Raw genomic sequence first — 13,600 nt, 5'->3', positions numbered from 1 at the left:
CCTAATGAGGTCATATAGTGCATTGGTTCCATAGGCAACCATAGCTTCTAGCCATTCTGCCTGCTTCACCTCTGATGCAGACATGGATTTGTCTGCCTACAACTGCTGAACCCATCACAGTCCAGCCCTCAGCATAAAACTGCTACACACTGCCGCATGTATGCCTAGGTCAGACATCAAAAAACTTCTTGACGTGAACTTCGAGCTTCCTATCCTGTAGATCCTTCAGCGCTGCAGAACCGGCCACCGGAATGCTCTTCTTAGTAACAGCCGACACTGAGGCATCCACCTTTGGAACCCTCAGGAGCTCAAGTATGTCCTCATGCAAAGGATATAATTTATCTATCGCTCTTCCAATTTTCAAGCCAGTCAGGAGTATCCCACTCCCTGATCATCAACCTTTTGATTGACTTATGGAAAGGAAAAGCCTTCGCTGGACCTTTTAAGCTGTCCATGACCGGATCCATGTCTTCCTGATCGGACTCCTCTCACAGAACCTTTACCCCTAACTTCGCAAGGACATGGGGGATTCAGGGGACCCAACTTCTCTCTGCAGAAAAGACAAACCACCTTTGGGTCATCCCCCTTCACAGCCAGAGCTTTCTCCAGCCCCTCTTCCAGATCCTGTTCCACCAGAGCCAAATCTGCATCAGGAGAGTCCTGTCCAGGCGGATCTTCATCCTCTGAATCCTCAGAGAATTCATCCATTGTGATCACCAGTGCAGGCATCCCAAGGTCTTGCCAAACCCTCATAGCCCCAGTAGCTCACGATGCCCTGGTCCTCTTCCCAGGCTGCGGGCCAACTGTTGCCCCCCGCTTGGCCTTCCTGGCCAAGTAAGCCCTGTGCAACTGAACAAAAATCAGAGGAAAAGGTTATAGAATCATCAGAAGTCTCCCCAGGAGGTCATTGCCCTCCCCTGACTGAAATCCCTGAGCCCCTGGTCCTCTAAAGCAGTGGTTCTCAACCTTTCTTTAGTCGGGACACACCTGACAGATGGTTCTCACATATGTGACACACTGAAAATGTGACCGTCACAGGGCTGTGTGTAAACATACACTCTGCATTCTGGTTCTGAAAACCAGTAAAAGCAAAACAAACCCCCTTTACTATCAGGCACAATAGCCCTCCTTATGAAAAGGCAATAATTTACCACTAATGCATATCCTATTGAGAAAACACAACAAATAAGATTGATACAATTGCCTACTTGCTAGTAAAATACCTCACCTCGGTCACACACATAGAACCAACCTTCACCAAGTACAGAAAGACCACACATTATAAACATGGAGACAAACTGGAATGGAAAACCAAAAAAAGCCACTCTGCATGCAGTGCAAACCTGGAGAAATGGAAAGAGAAATATAGCACCTAACAGTCCCAGGATCTGCAATAATGCACAAAACTAATCTGCAGAAAGTTACACCTAAAATTATGGAACACATAACAACCCTATCTATGAAAAGGCAACACTACAAATATTAAATCAGGTCCTAAACACTAATACACCTCCTAGTAGGAAAACAGAACAAGCCAAGCTACTATAGATCCCCACACAGAAATAATTGTAAAACTATATTAATAAATGTTTCAAAACAGCTGATGAACAGAATATCGTCAAACAATTAAAACTCATAAAAATTAAAAATTGTCCAAATATCAATAAAATATTTCAAAACAGCAGACATCACATAATACTCAATAATTAAAATGGCAGTCAATCAAGAAAAACTTAAAATGCCTCCTTTACTTACCCTCTCCACCATAAGAACATAAGAAAATGCCATACTGGGTCAGACCAAGGGTCCATCAAGCCCAGCATCCTGTTTCCAACAGTGGCCAATCCAGGCCATAAGAACCTGGCAAGTACCCAAAAACTAAGTCTATTCCATGTAACCATTGCTAATGGCAGTGGCTATTCTCTACGTGAACTTAATAGCAGGTAATGGACTTCTACTTCTTTCCCTTGAAAGCACATACCAGGAGCAGCAGCGACTGCTGAAGCTCTGTCCTCACGGTCCTCTTCTTTAGGGCCCAACAGTCACTCACACACACACACACAAATTAAACCCTACGACCAGTCTCTCTCTCTCTCTCTCACACAAACCCGTCACCTCCCTGCCCAGTCTCTCTCTCTCACACCCACAACCCAGTCACCTCCCTGCCCAGTCTCTCTCTCTCACACCCACAACCCAGTCACCTTCCTGCCAAGGCTCTGTCTCTCACACACACTTTGCTTATAGCCCAAATGCTGTGTTCCCCTTTAATTTCGCAGTGGCATATTTCCCAGTGCTGCCGCTGCCATTTCAGCGCCGCACTGAAGCAACAAACATTTATTTTAGAAAAATATGCCACAGCACTCAAGCCTTTCCTTCTGGCTGTCGGGAAATCCCTAGGCTCCCGCGGCCCCCCCATCTGCCTGCTTTTACGGCCGCTGGGAGCACCAATTGCCCCATCTGTAATCAGCATGGCTGAGTACCACTTTTACTTTATTCGCGGCTCACTGTTGGATCGGGAGGGGGGAATCCCCACAGCAACCAGCCTCTTCGTGTTTGCATCTCACTGCCGCTTTGGGGAATCCCTACTCTATCACGGTTCCCTGCCGCTTTGGAAGTGGGAAATCCTGGCACTGCTGGCCTCTTTTCTTTGTGGTTCGCTGCTGGGTTTAATTTCAGCACTTCCAGCCCGTGGTGGCCACAGTGTCGGGCTTCTTCGCCGCCACGGGCCTGGACACTTGCACTCCTCCCACCCCCACCCCACGCTATGAGATGCCCCCCTTCTTCCTGCCCCACCGGCCAGAGGCTTCCTCCTCCCACTGGCAGGAAGAAGGGAGGAGGCTTCCCATTGGCCCATGGGGGAAGAACAGAGGAGGCTTCTAATTGGCCCACAGAAGCAGGAAGAAGGGAGGAGGTTTCCCATTGGCCCACGGGGGCATGAAAAAGGTAAAGGGAAGTATAACTGGGGCTGTGGGACACCGGGAGCCGAGACACACCAGCTGGTGCTGGGCGACATTGGTGTTGAGGATCGCTGCTCTAAAGGGCTCATATCAGCTGGGGACACCCGCCACCCCTCCCCCAACTCTGAAGCAGCTGTGAAGGTAGGCAAAATGGCCACCGTTCCCTCGCTAATCGGGAAGGGGCCTGCTGCTTCCTCTGATGCGCCAGAGAGCCTCCCAGGCCCATGTTGCTTTTCTGATGCCACCGCAGTCGTCCCCGAACTGTCCTTTCCCTCAGAGAGGCGGAACAAAGTCCAGCCTGAGAAAGTGGCATGTGCATCACCACACACTGTGCATCTGGAGCTGCACGGCATGCTGACAGGCCTCCCAGATCGCAAGGTAGTCAGCCGCCTGAGGAGTGCCAAAAGCAAGAGCCACCTCAGCCTAGATCCCCAAGGCTTGAGTACCACTCACCCACCATGCTGTTCGATCAGGAATGCAAATAAAGAAACTTTTTTTTTTTTTTTTAAGTTTACAAGCACTTCCTGCAAATAAAGAGTGGCAGCAGGCTCTGCATGTCCTCCTAAGTGACAGGGAACTGGCTCCACCAGCTTTCTACCTCTGGCAGTGAGGGACTGACAATATAAGGGTCCCCAACCCCCAGCTAGTCTGCCTCAGAACCAGCAGAGATGGCCCCACCAGGAACTACCAACCTCCTGGGAAGCAATCTCGAAAAGGCTACTAAACATTTTCTTCCCCTAAACCTAGTTTCAGACTGCAATTTTTGCACCTCCACCATCTGCTGGAGTTGGAGAAATACTGCAGGACTGCAGGTGGCACACCAAGTTATATGCCAGTGTCAGCAAAACTGTCTCCATCTGCTGGAAGGGAGGCAAAACCCAGAAGTCTGGACTGATCTGGGCACATACAGGGAATTTACATTTCTTTACAGGTACTTTTCACTTCTACCTAGATTGTATGTTCTGAAACGCTTATGAGAATAAATACTGTAGTAGGACAGCAATTTCACACAGCAGAGAGAAATTACTGTTTAATGACAAGCAGAACACTATGGGCTAGATTTTGCATAGTATCAGTTTGCTTGTATCTTAGCTATAAGCTTATGGCCTTTGGCTTCCCAATCCTTAATCATTTGCCTTAATGCCTTTTATGTTTTTGTAAATAAAAAAGTGTACAATTTATCATGGCCACACCCTTTGTTTTTAAACAGTTTCCTTTCCTGATCTCAGGTCACACTATTCTTACTTGACCTAAGAAAGAATGGTGTATGTATGGGATTTTGGTACAGATCTGTACAGCAATGCTCTGATATGCTAATATTCATAAAGGAGTGACCTTCACAAATGCTAGATCTCCATATTGTCTCAGAAAATAACCTAAATGATTTCTACAGTGATTTCTTTTTGTTAGTATTGTTGCTTTCAAGACATTGTCTGGTTACTTATAGCAGTGAGTCCAAGTTGGTCCAGAGAGCAAGGAAATGTGGTCCCAGCCCTCAAATGACAAAGGATATTCTGATAGGCTTAACAAGGTTATCCTGCGTAATAAAACTGGTTTTAGCACAGAAGCTTAAAAAGGTTTTCAAAGCAACCAATGAAGATTTGAATGGAGCAGGAAAGGAATTTCATACATTTATCTGGACAAACAGCCTATATATATAATTCAAGGATGAAGTATGAAACTAAATAAATCAAGGTTTCACTGGTTTAAATTCACCCACCCTTCCAAGGTTATTTTGCCTGTACTCATCATCCTTCTCTCCCATTTACCCAACTAATGCACTGTACTAGCATTTCCATCCTACAGGGGGGGCACTCGTCTAGCGTTTTGGGACAATTTACCCTAGAGAAACATGTTACAGAAAGAAAACCAATACAATTTTCTTTACTCATATGTAAGGCCTAGAAGCCTTTGCCTTTTCTAGGGAAGGGAAGAAAACTGAGAATTATATGTTTATCAACAAGTCAACCAAACCTTAAGTCTGCTTTATCTTTGAAGTCTGTGCTATAATTATGCTTGATAAACCATATGTTCCATTCTTCAGAAGCAATTTTGGCAGTCAAATTTTCCACAGATTATAAGTCTGACACATTTTGTGTGTAAACAGTTAAAGAACTCGTAAAAGTAGGTATCACAGTCTAAAGATACCAGGCAGAATCAAAACAGACCTTACATAGCAGTATCACTTCAGCAACCTGAAACCTTTAAAATACCAAGACTACTTTACAAGCAGTTTTATATTCTATTTCCATGTCAACTGCCTAGCGACTAATCTAACATATCTAAAGCTACCAATCCTAACCTCTCTCCATAATACTTTTAATTTGTTTACAGGGACCCTAAGGGACTGATTAGTCAAATGGCATGAAAGCGATTTGGACTTTAGAAGTGATAACATTACCCTTACAAACCTATGGGAGAAGCTTAAAAATCCTATGATATGCATATGTGCTCTCATGAAGGAGGGGGCACACCTGAGCTGGTAATCTTACACAATAATATTACAGTTCTCATAAAACATCTTTGTTCAAAGCACCTTGCAGATACAGACAGAATCATATTACTCAATTTCAAGCCATTCACATCAAGGTGAATACATAATAAGTGGATATCTCAAACAATAAGAGCATTGCTTTGCTAGATCTCATCCAAGTCACAAGCAAGACTTTAAATGTGAAAAATCAGGCAAAATGTAATCCTTACATTCAAGCCCTAACAGAAGGGCTATAAACAATCAGGATCAATCCAGGATGAGGAGCAACTAATTCGGGTAAATTTAACTGATGGCCGGCAACTTTCAAACTAAGCTATGAGCCAGTATCATGAGGAAGCTACTTTACAAGAATAGAAAAAAATGCCTTTCACAGAAGCAGATATACTGCTAAAAAGTTTTTCTAGGAGCTAATCAACAGTTGCCCATAAAAATCTCCACCACTGGGTAGAGTTGCCCACAGAAATGTGCCACTTATCTGGATGCACTGCAAACTCTGATCTCCATTTCCTGTAAGGATTCCATATACCATTAACTATATTATTTTCTGAGCGCACACAAACCTGTTGTCACATTTAAATCACGTAAACTGTCAAGTCACTGTAATCAGATCCTTGCTGAAAAGGCCAAAACAGAAAATTAGGTAACAGCTAAACTAGACCAGCTTTCCCCATGATTCAGTCTTAAAATGGGCCTCTTTCTCAAATGAAACCAAACATTAAGAATTTATTTTAATTTCACTTTTGCTCTTGGCAAGGACAAAAGGGATTGAGTGGGGACCTGGGAAGCTAAATTCATGGTCTCAAAAGAAAACCACAGTCAGACTAGTGGGTGGTAGAAATGGAAGATATTGGAATAAACCATAAAGAAAATCTTCAGAAAGGGATTACACAGTGGAAGGCACAGACTGGCAGCATCATCCTACAGTACAAAGTCTTTGTTCTTTGAGTTACTAGTTTTTTTTTTTCTCCAGTTTAAAGGACACGTGCCAACCCCACAAGATATATAAATACAACACAACTACCTCCACATTTATACTGTGGATGATTAACAGGGTGACTTGGTTATCATATGCAGCTGAAAGTTAAAAAGAGTTTACATATTTCCATGGCCAACCAAAAATAATCAGTGTTACTAGAGATCACAAAATACTACTTTTAGTTGTATGGCTCATTATTTCTTCTTCCCGTACGGAAAAAGCTTTCAACTAAGGATGTGTACATTTTTTTGTTATTATGAATTGTTGGCTCTGGAAGTCAGACTGCAAGGATACAGTGTCCAGCCATAGGGCATTTTATTTTTTTTAAACAATGACTTCCAAAGAGTCTGCACCTATATAGAAACTTTGTGAATTTAAAGCAGTAGTATTAGGGAAAAAAATTGTGATGCTGTTGCTGCTCGTAAGTGTGCCTTTGCTTTGAATGAAATTTGAGGCCATGGTAAAGTTTCAGAAAGCTCCACTTACACAGACACTCCCACTGCTAGAACATAAATGATGCTTCCACTGCTGCTGTTTCTCTCATCAGAGCCCTTCACAGGCTTTCTAGTGCAGTATACGGAACAAACAGAAGCTGAACACCCAAGAGTAGACCTGAGGCAAAATATTTTTATAAAAACAAGGGGGTATGGCCACAATGAAAGAGGCAAATCATTTACTCTGGGAAAAGAAGTGTAAAACATAATACATTTGAACAAGGATATCTAAAAATAAGAAACAAGAAAGGAAGCTAAGTTGTTAAGAAACAGACAAGTAGTATTTTTAAGAATCTAGCCATTATTGCTGCCTTAATATACCGTTGTAAACCTGTTCTTTCCATCTGTGGCAAAGCAAATTGTTTTGAAGAACGTGTCAGGCCCTGGAATCAGGGTGGGAGTGGGGCATCTAAATAAAAACAAAGTAGGGGGGAGGAGGCGATAGATGTCAAAGTAGTGCAAGGATGAAAGTGAAGCAAACAGCATTATCAGACTGTATACAAAGATGGAGAAATAAGAATTTCAGGGGTTGGTTAAAGGTGTAGAGAAGAAGCACACCAATTTAAATTCACATTGAGAAAAAGTAGTAGGGGAAAGCAATGAAAGCCAGTAACGTCAGGGCAGTAACACTGTATTCCTAACCTTAGAATATCTTACAAGACAGTATGACAGAAAATGAAGAGAATTTAGTTATGGAAAAGAAGCCAAAAGTGATTGTGAACCTGGCAATCCATGCATTTAAAAAGCAAGGAAGCATGGGACAAAGTATTTTGCGTATCCCGGAGGAGAGGGGGAGGGGGTGGCTTCTCCTTTTCAACTAGAGACCTGTGAACTTCCTTTACATTTAAAAAAGGAATGAACAGATACATTGTGAGACCTACAGCATTCTGTATGAGTATTACGAAAACTAATTTTTATATTTGCTATATATGCAAAGTTATGCACAATCACTTTATACCTGTATTATGAGAAATGTTAATTCTTCATGTACATCTACCAAACTACAGTTTGCAACTCCCAGCTGCAGTCAAAGGTTAAGTACATGCTCAATTGCAGTTTACACAAAATATACTCCTCTGATTGCAGCATTCCAGCAGGACTCTGAAATCAAGCACAATATGCAATTATGCTGGTTAAAAATATTCCTGGGTTCGGCAGAAGCAATGCAGAGGGGACTATGGCTCAAAAAAAAAAAAAAAATTACTGAAAAAGGGGGAATAAGGCTGCCAAAAAGAAAAATCTGTATTTTCGACAAATGATTTTAAAGAAGATTCAAAACATTGTACATGACATTTCTGATCTGCAAGAATTAAAAAAAAAAAAAATCTAAACCAAAAGCTTTCGAAATAATTTTCAAGCTGAAATTTTAGAATGGTCAGCAGCAGTCAGAAAAAGAAATACACTTTTTTTTTTTTGCGAGAACAGCCCCCCCCAACACTCCACACAAGGGCTCTCTTCCCAACTGTCCTGGTGTTTATACTACACATGCCCAGAAGTCTCCCCTACCATGAGGCTCCATTTCCAGCATTTATTTCCGCTCTAACTGCCACAAATTATACAATACTCCAGCTGAACACTGGGCCCCTTTCCTTTCATCTGCACGCCAAGAGCAATCACATTACCGTGGTAACCAGCGGTCACATGACCAGCACCTGCTCTTTTGGCTGGATGCCACTGACTAAAGCCATCTGCTTCCCTCAATCAGCTTTCAAACACTCGCAACACCTGCGCTACTGCGTTCTGTGGTTTCTTTTATCAAATCAGTGCAAAGAGGGGGGAAAAAAAAAAAAACCTTCCAGCAAAAAAAAAAAAAAAAAAAATCCCAACTTTTAAATATCCCACAAAATTTGTTTAAATTGAAGCTTGGCTCCTGCCAAGGGAACTTGAACGGCTGCCAGGTGTGGCAAGTTGACAGGGTACACCGTCAACCAGTGACCTCTGTGAAACTCAGAGCAAAATACGCATGCGTGCGCTTCAATTCAGTGCCCCCCCTCCCCCCCTCCTCTTCTCCCCCGCTTGAGTGCGCTGGCACAACAAGGTCAGCAGCGGGCTTCACAGCCCAGGCTGACTAACAAGAGAGGCAGGCGGTGCTCCTGTGCTAATGATTCTCTCTTCTCTCCCCCTCCCCGCTTCCTTCCGGAGGCTGCCGTTCTCACTGCCCAAGGTGCATGGCGTCTCACATTGCTCATCGCGCGGGGAAACGAGAGGTTAAAAAAAAAAAGAACTGCAAATGGCTGGCTGAGGTGGCTAGAGAGAGCTCTTTTCCGAGGCGCGTGAAGATCACCCCCAGCCTGCTCGGAGTTGAAGAGAGCCACACATTTTCCACGTCTACGGCCTAGGCGCGCGCGCACACCCTCTTCGTCACCACACACACACACACACCCAACCCACCCCGAGAAACCAGGCAGCTGATTACACACATACGCTATTAATATGAACGGGTTACTCGATACACTGGGAGACAGCTGAGAAGAAAAGGTTTGGGCCTTAGATTCTTCTACGTCCCCGTACCACACAGCTCAAAGCCAGGAGTCTTCCCGCCGCTTCACAAATTGTAAGTGGATGGTCGTACTTTTCTTCTTGCCACTCCGCCAGGCAAGAACATTCCTGGCAACCAAAAGCAGGGAAATAATTTGTTCCATTCTAAGGCAAGAAATCCAAGTGGTCTATGCACTCCACCAATTAGGAAGATAACGCAGCTGAATGCCCGGCCATCCTGCTACCCCACATTTCCTGATGCATCGCGCAGTAGATGCATCATATAGCATAGTCCTAAAGGAAGGAATTTAGGTGAGAACACGTAATGAGGAATCAGAGATATGTAATGGAAATATAATACAAAGTTATTGAAATGTCTCTGCCTGATTGCAGAGAGGGAACATGAGGAAAACAACCAAAATCATTTTACAATGGAGATCAGTTTAGGTCCCGTTTGGAGCTTGGAAAAACTTCCACGGATGGAGAAAAGTTTGCCAGCTTCGTCAGATAAAAACAACCATCTCCTACATTTTGGAAAAAAACTACAGAAGCCCTACAACATGAAAAACAGCAATGCGTGTTTTCTACCTTACCTAAACCATTGCCAAATTTTACTACTTTAATTATTTCATACTGTTTTAAATGTCATACTATAAAGCAGTTTTCTATGTATCTTTCTGCTCTCTCTCTCCCTGCCCCCCCAACAGTGCATAAGTATCTGAGAGGATATTTAAATAAGGAAGTGAGCCAACTGATATGTGGGCAAGCATTTTTGGCTTTTTTCCCATGCTGTCACACCATGAGCATGCTCCACGTAGTGTGCTCAGTTACAGATGTTGCTGACGTCAGCCGAGTTCCTTTTCATGTATAAAAAGCAAGAGAGACTCCTTATTGCAGTGAAGTAAGGGCAGGCCAAAATCCTTGTGTAAAGTGGGTTTTATGCATTAGGCAATCATATATCCAGTTTCCATTTCTCTCTACCCCCACTCCTCTCCCCCCCCCCCCCCCAAAAAAAAATAACAACAAAAAAACCAACCCTAGTGTTTCCATATCTGCAGAGTCTTCTCTTTTGTTCATGAACATCTGCCCTGACCATAAGGGTGTAAAACAAGGCAAAACTCTTACTCAGCCTACCAATGTCAATTTTTGCACTGCTCTCATGGCTTGAGGATTCACAACATTACCACTCGCAACACAGGACAGAAAGGGTAAGGGCAGGGAGGCCATCTCTGCCACAGCTATCCTTCAGGACTCTGCAGAGGGCACAGCCAGCACCACCTGTTCTCAAGCCGGTATCTGCCTTCATATATGCCCTATGTGACAGGACTCAAGGAACTTCAGATGACATCGCCCATATTAGAAAAGCAAACTGTGTGATGGAAAGCTGCCCTCATCTCCCACTTTTTCAGCTTTCCACAAGGATACTACACATCATTCAGATGAGATTCACAAACAAATGGTCACATTAGTTTCAAAGTAGCAGTAACCTGCATGGAGCAACAGTACTACCCTTAACAGAAGGCATGGGAGAGGGTGGTTACCTGGGGAAGGGGATAACCTGGACAAAAAGGCAATTACCACCAAGCAACTTTGTGCAGCTTAAAGCGTGCTGCCATTCATGCTTTCTGCCCCTTTTAAAAAGGCTGATATTCATTGTGAAAAGAAGTACAAGATGTTTTAGCCATAACAAGCAAGCACAGATATAGTCTCTATAAATAGCTCTACTGCACACAGACTGTGCTGCTGCTGCCCAAGTGTGACCTGTCATGCCCAGTACCTCTGCACTTGCCATTTCCCAACAGTCAGCCTTCACCTAGCCAGTCACTCAAACCACAACTTGGACCTTACAGATTAGGGCCAAGAACAAAGTTTCTGGCCCAGGACTAACCAGGTCTCACTATATATACTCTTGAATTTTGGCACAGTGGGGAAGAGAAGGCAGTGGCTCCAGCAAGGACTGACTATTCGAAGTCCGTGCAATCTGCCAGCTCTGGTATTCATTTATCTTGAAAATTGGAAGATTGGCAGCACTGAATAGCATGGGGAGAGCAGGCCCTCACATTTAAAAAATGAAAACTGCAGGGCCCAAATAGATCAAAACAAGGATGGAGGGGGTGGGGGGCGCAGATGCGACTCGCTCCGCTCCAACATCTTCCTTTCATTCCTTCTTACCTACTTACTGAGGCCTAGAGCTGTTCTCCTGCCTAGGCTGGAGCAGCATGAGGATAGAGTCGCTTAGGGCCCTGGGCCTACTCCCCCTTTCCTAGCACTTGTAGACAGGAAAAGCAAGAGACAGGAAGAGCAGCTGCAGGGACTAGAAGGTCGACATACTGTTCCTACATTGTAGCTCTGATGTTCGACCGCCCAACACTAGCAAAGAGATTTTACCCATTTTACTTTTTATGGCTTTATTTTTTTCATATGTAGAGGATCATGCCAGATCTAACAATCACTAGGCCCATGTAAACTACTGGCTGTAGCCAAGTGGCCCTGCTGAATACCATACCTGGTGGCTCTTTCATAGCAACAGGTCCAATGCATGCTATAAAAGGTGAGTGTGACTAGTAATTGTGGCTTTGTAGTCAACTGTGACCTTATCTTGGCCAGGAGCTAAATGTGCTTCCCTCTTTTGTATTCCAGACTGACTTAGACCCTTAACATCCTCTGTCCAAGTTCAGGGCTTGGAGCAGTATACCCTTTCTCATGGCTTTCAGGAAGGGGAAGGTTTATGAACTAGCAGGTAATCCCAAGGACTCATGGACACCTGGGGGATTACAAGGACTAACTGGTTCTCGGACAATCTGCCTATATTTTGTTTTATATCTGTTGCTATCCAGTATGGAGACCTTGCTCAGACAGCCTCCTTTACTAAGCATTTTTCCCATAGAGAATAGGAGAAAAGCCTTAGTAAATCAGGCCCAGAGTTTGCTTTTAGGGGGCATTTAGTATGCTAGGGTGTCAGGCGTTATGTGTGAGGTTCTCTTTGTATGCGCCACGTTTCTAGCTTTTATAAACTACATGCCTGTTGCAAACACATCTGTCCAATGTGTGTGCACACTGTGCATTCCTTTTCTGCATGTTGGGTGCAGTTTCATGCAAAAGACAAGCAATTGCTTTGTGCAGAGTAAGGCTGTTCCTGCTGTGGCTACATTTTACCCTGTCTTGTTACTCTGCCTTTTTCTCTTTTGAGAATCCTAGTTTTCCTTTTTCAGTCAAGCATGTGTGTAACAGTTTCTATCTTGTATGGTCTTCCCTTCTCCTTGCCAGTCGTTCTGCATGTTTTTTTTTCAGCCTAAATAAGGAGTGGGCAAATTATAATTTATTTATTTTAGTGCGGGGCCAAAAAGAGGGGAGGCGATTCTCCACCCACGCCCCCCAGCCACTATTTTACAAAGATATACTGAGCAGAAATGAAACTGTAGAGGAACTTTTTTCTTTTTGTTTAACCAGCATTAAAAAAACTGAGGCTTTGAAATGTTCAATTGAAAGAAAAAAGAGTCCCTCTAGCTTCATTTCTATTCAGTACAGATAGCAAACTATTGCAAATGAAGATAGCTGAAGAAAGGTGAAGCAAGATTTTCATACATATTCATTTGGATATCTGAAAGACTTGACTGGCTATGAGGGGGTCACTAGGGTAGACTGGGGAAATCCTTCCCTGTATCCTCAACCACCAGCCTAAAGCTCGCCTCCCCATGTGCTCCTTTCCTTTCAGTCTTACCACCTCCTTCATATGATCTTACATACATTAGCAATATACAGGCACATTTGAACTTACTGCCTCTGCAGGTCGGTTGTGGAGGGGAAGGGGGGGGAAGGATTTGGTTAAGAGAGTAAACTATTGCAAATTAAGATGGTTGAAGCATATCTCCAGAAAAGACCCTTTTACACAAGTTGCTATTTGTCAAAACTCAAAATTTACTGCCCTCCCAAAAAGATAAGTGGTGAATCAACCTCTTCATTTACTAAGGAGGCTGCAAGCTGTACACACTCCCTTATGCAGCCTCATCTGAGCCCTGCACAGAGATGATCCTTCTGTGCGTTTAGCATCAAGAAAGAAGTTCAGAAAATCACTAGCTAGCTGCCTGCCAAGATGGGAAACATGGTTTTTATTCAGGTGTGACTATCTCCATGTGTTCAAATTATCCCAAACCAGAACTTGGGTAAAGTATGATTTAAAAAAAAAAAAAAAAAAGTAATG

At 43.6% G+C, this 13,600-nt stretch overlaps 1 protein-coding gene and 1 long non-coding RNA gene across 9 annotated transcripts in view; one reads left to right on the top strand and one right to left on the bottom strand.

Annotated features, from left to right (window-relative positions):
• Nucleotides 1-13,600, bottom strand: part of CHD7 (chromodomain helicase DNA binding protein 7) — a 509,619-nt gene that overhangs the window by 242,753 nt on the left and 253,266 nt on the right. The gene's annotated exons all lie outside the window — the stretch shown is intronic.
• On the top strand, nucleotides 9,136-12,433 carry LOC115085390. Its single transcript, XR_003854820.1, has 3 exons — nucleotides 9,136-9,475; nucleotides 11,827-11,950; nucleotides 12,040-12,433. It is a non-coding gene; the product is annotated as an uncharacterized LOC115085390 (long non-coding RNA).

This window comes from Rhinatrema bivittatum, chromosome 2, assembly GCF_901001135.1.
Source record: "Rhinatrema bivittatum chromosome 2, aRhiBiv1.1, whole genome shotgun sequence".
In the NCBI taxonomy this organism is placed as follows: Eukaryota; Metazoa; Chordata; class Amphibia; order Gymnophiona; family Rhinatrematidae; genus Rhinatrema; species Rhinatrema bivittatum.
Note: the sequence above shows the minus strand (reverse complement) of the source record. Positions and strands in the feature narration are given on the sequence as shown.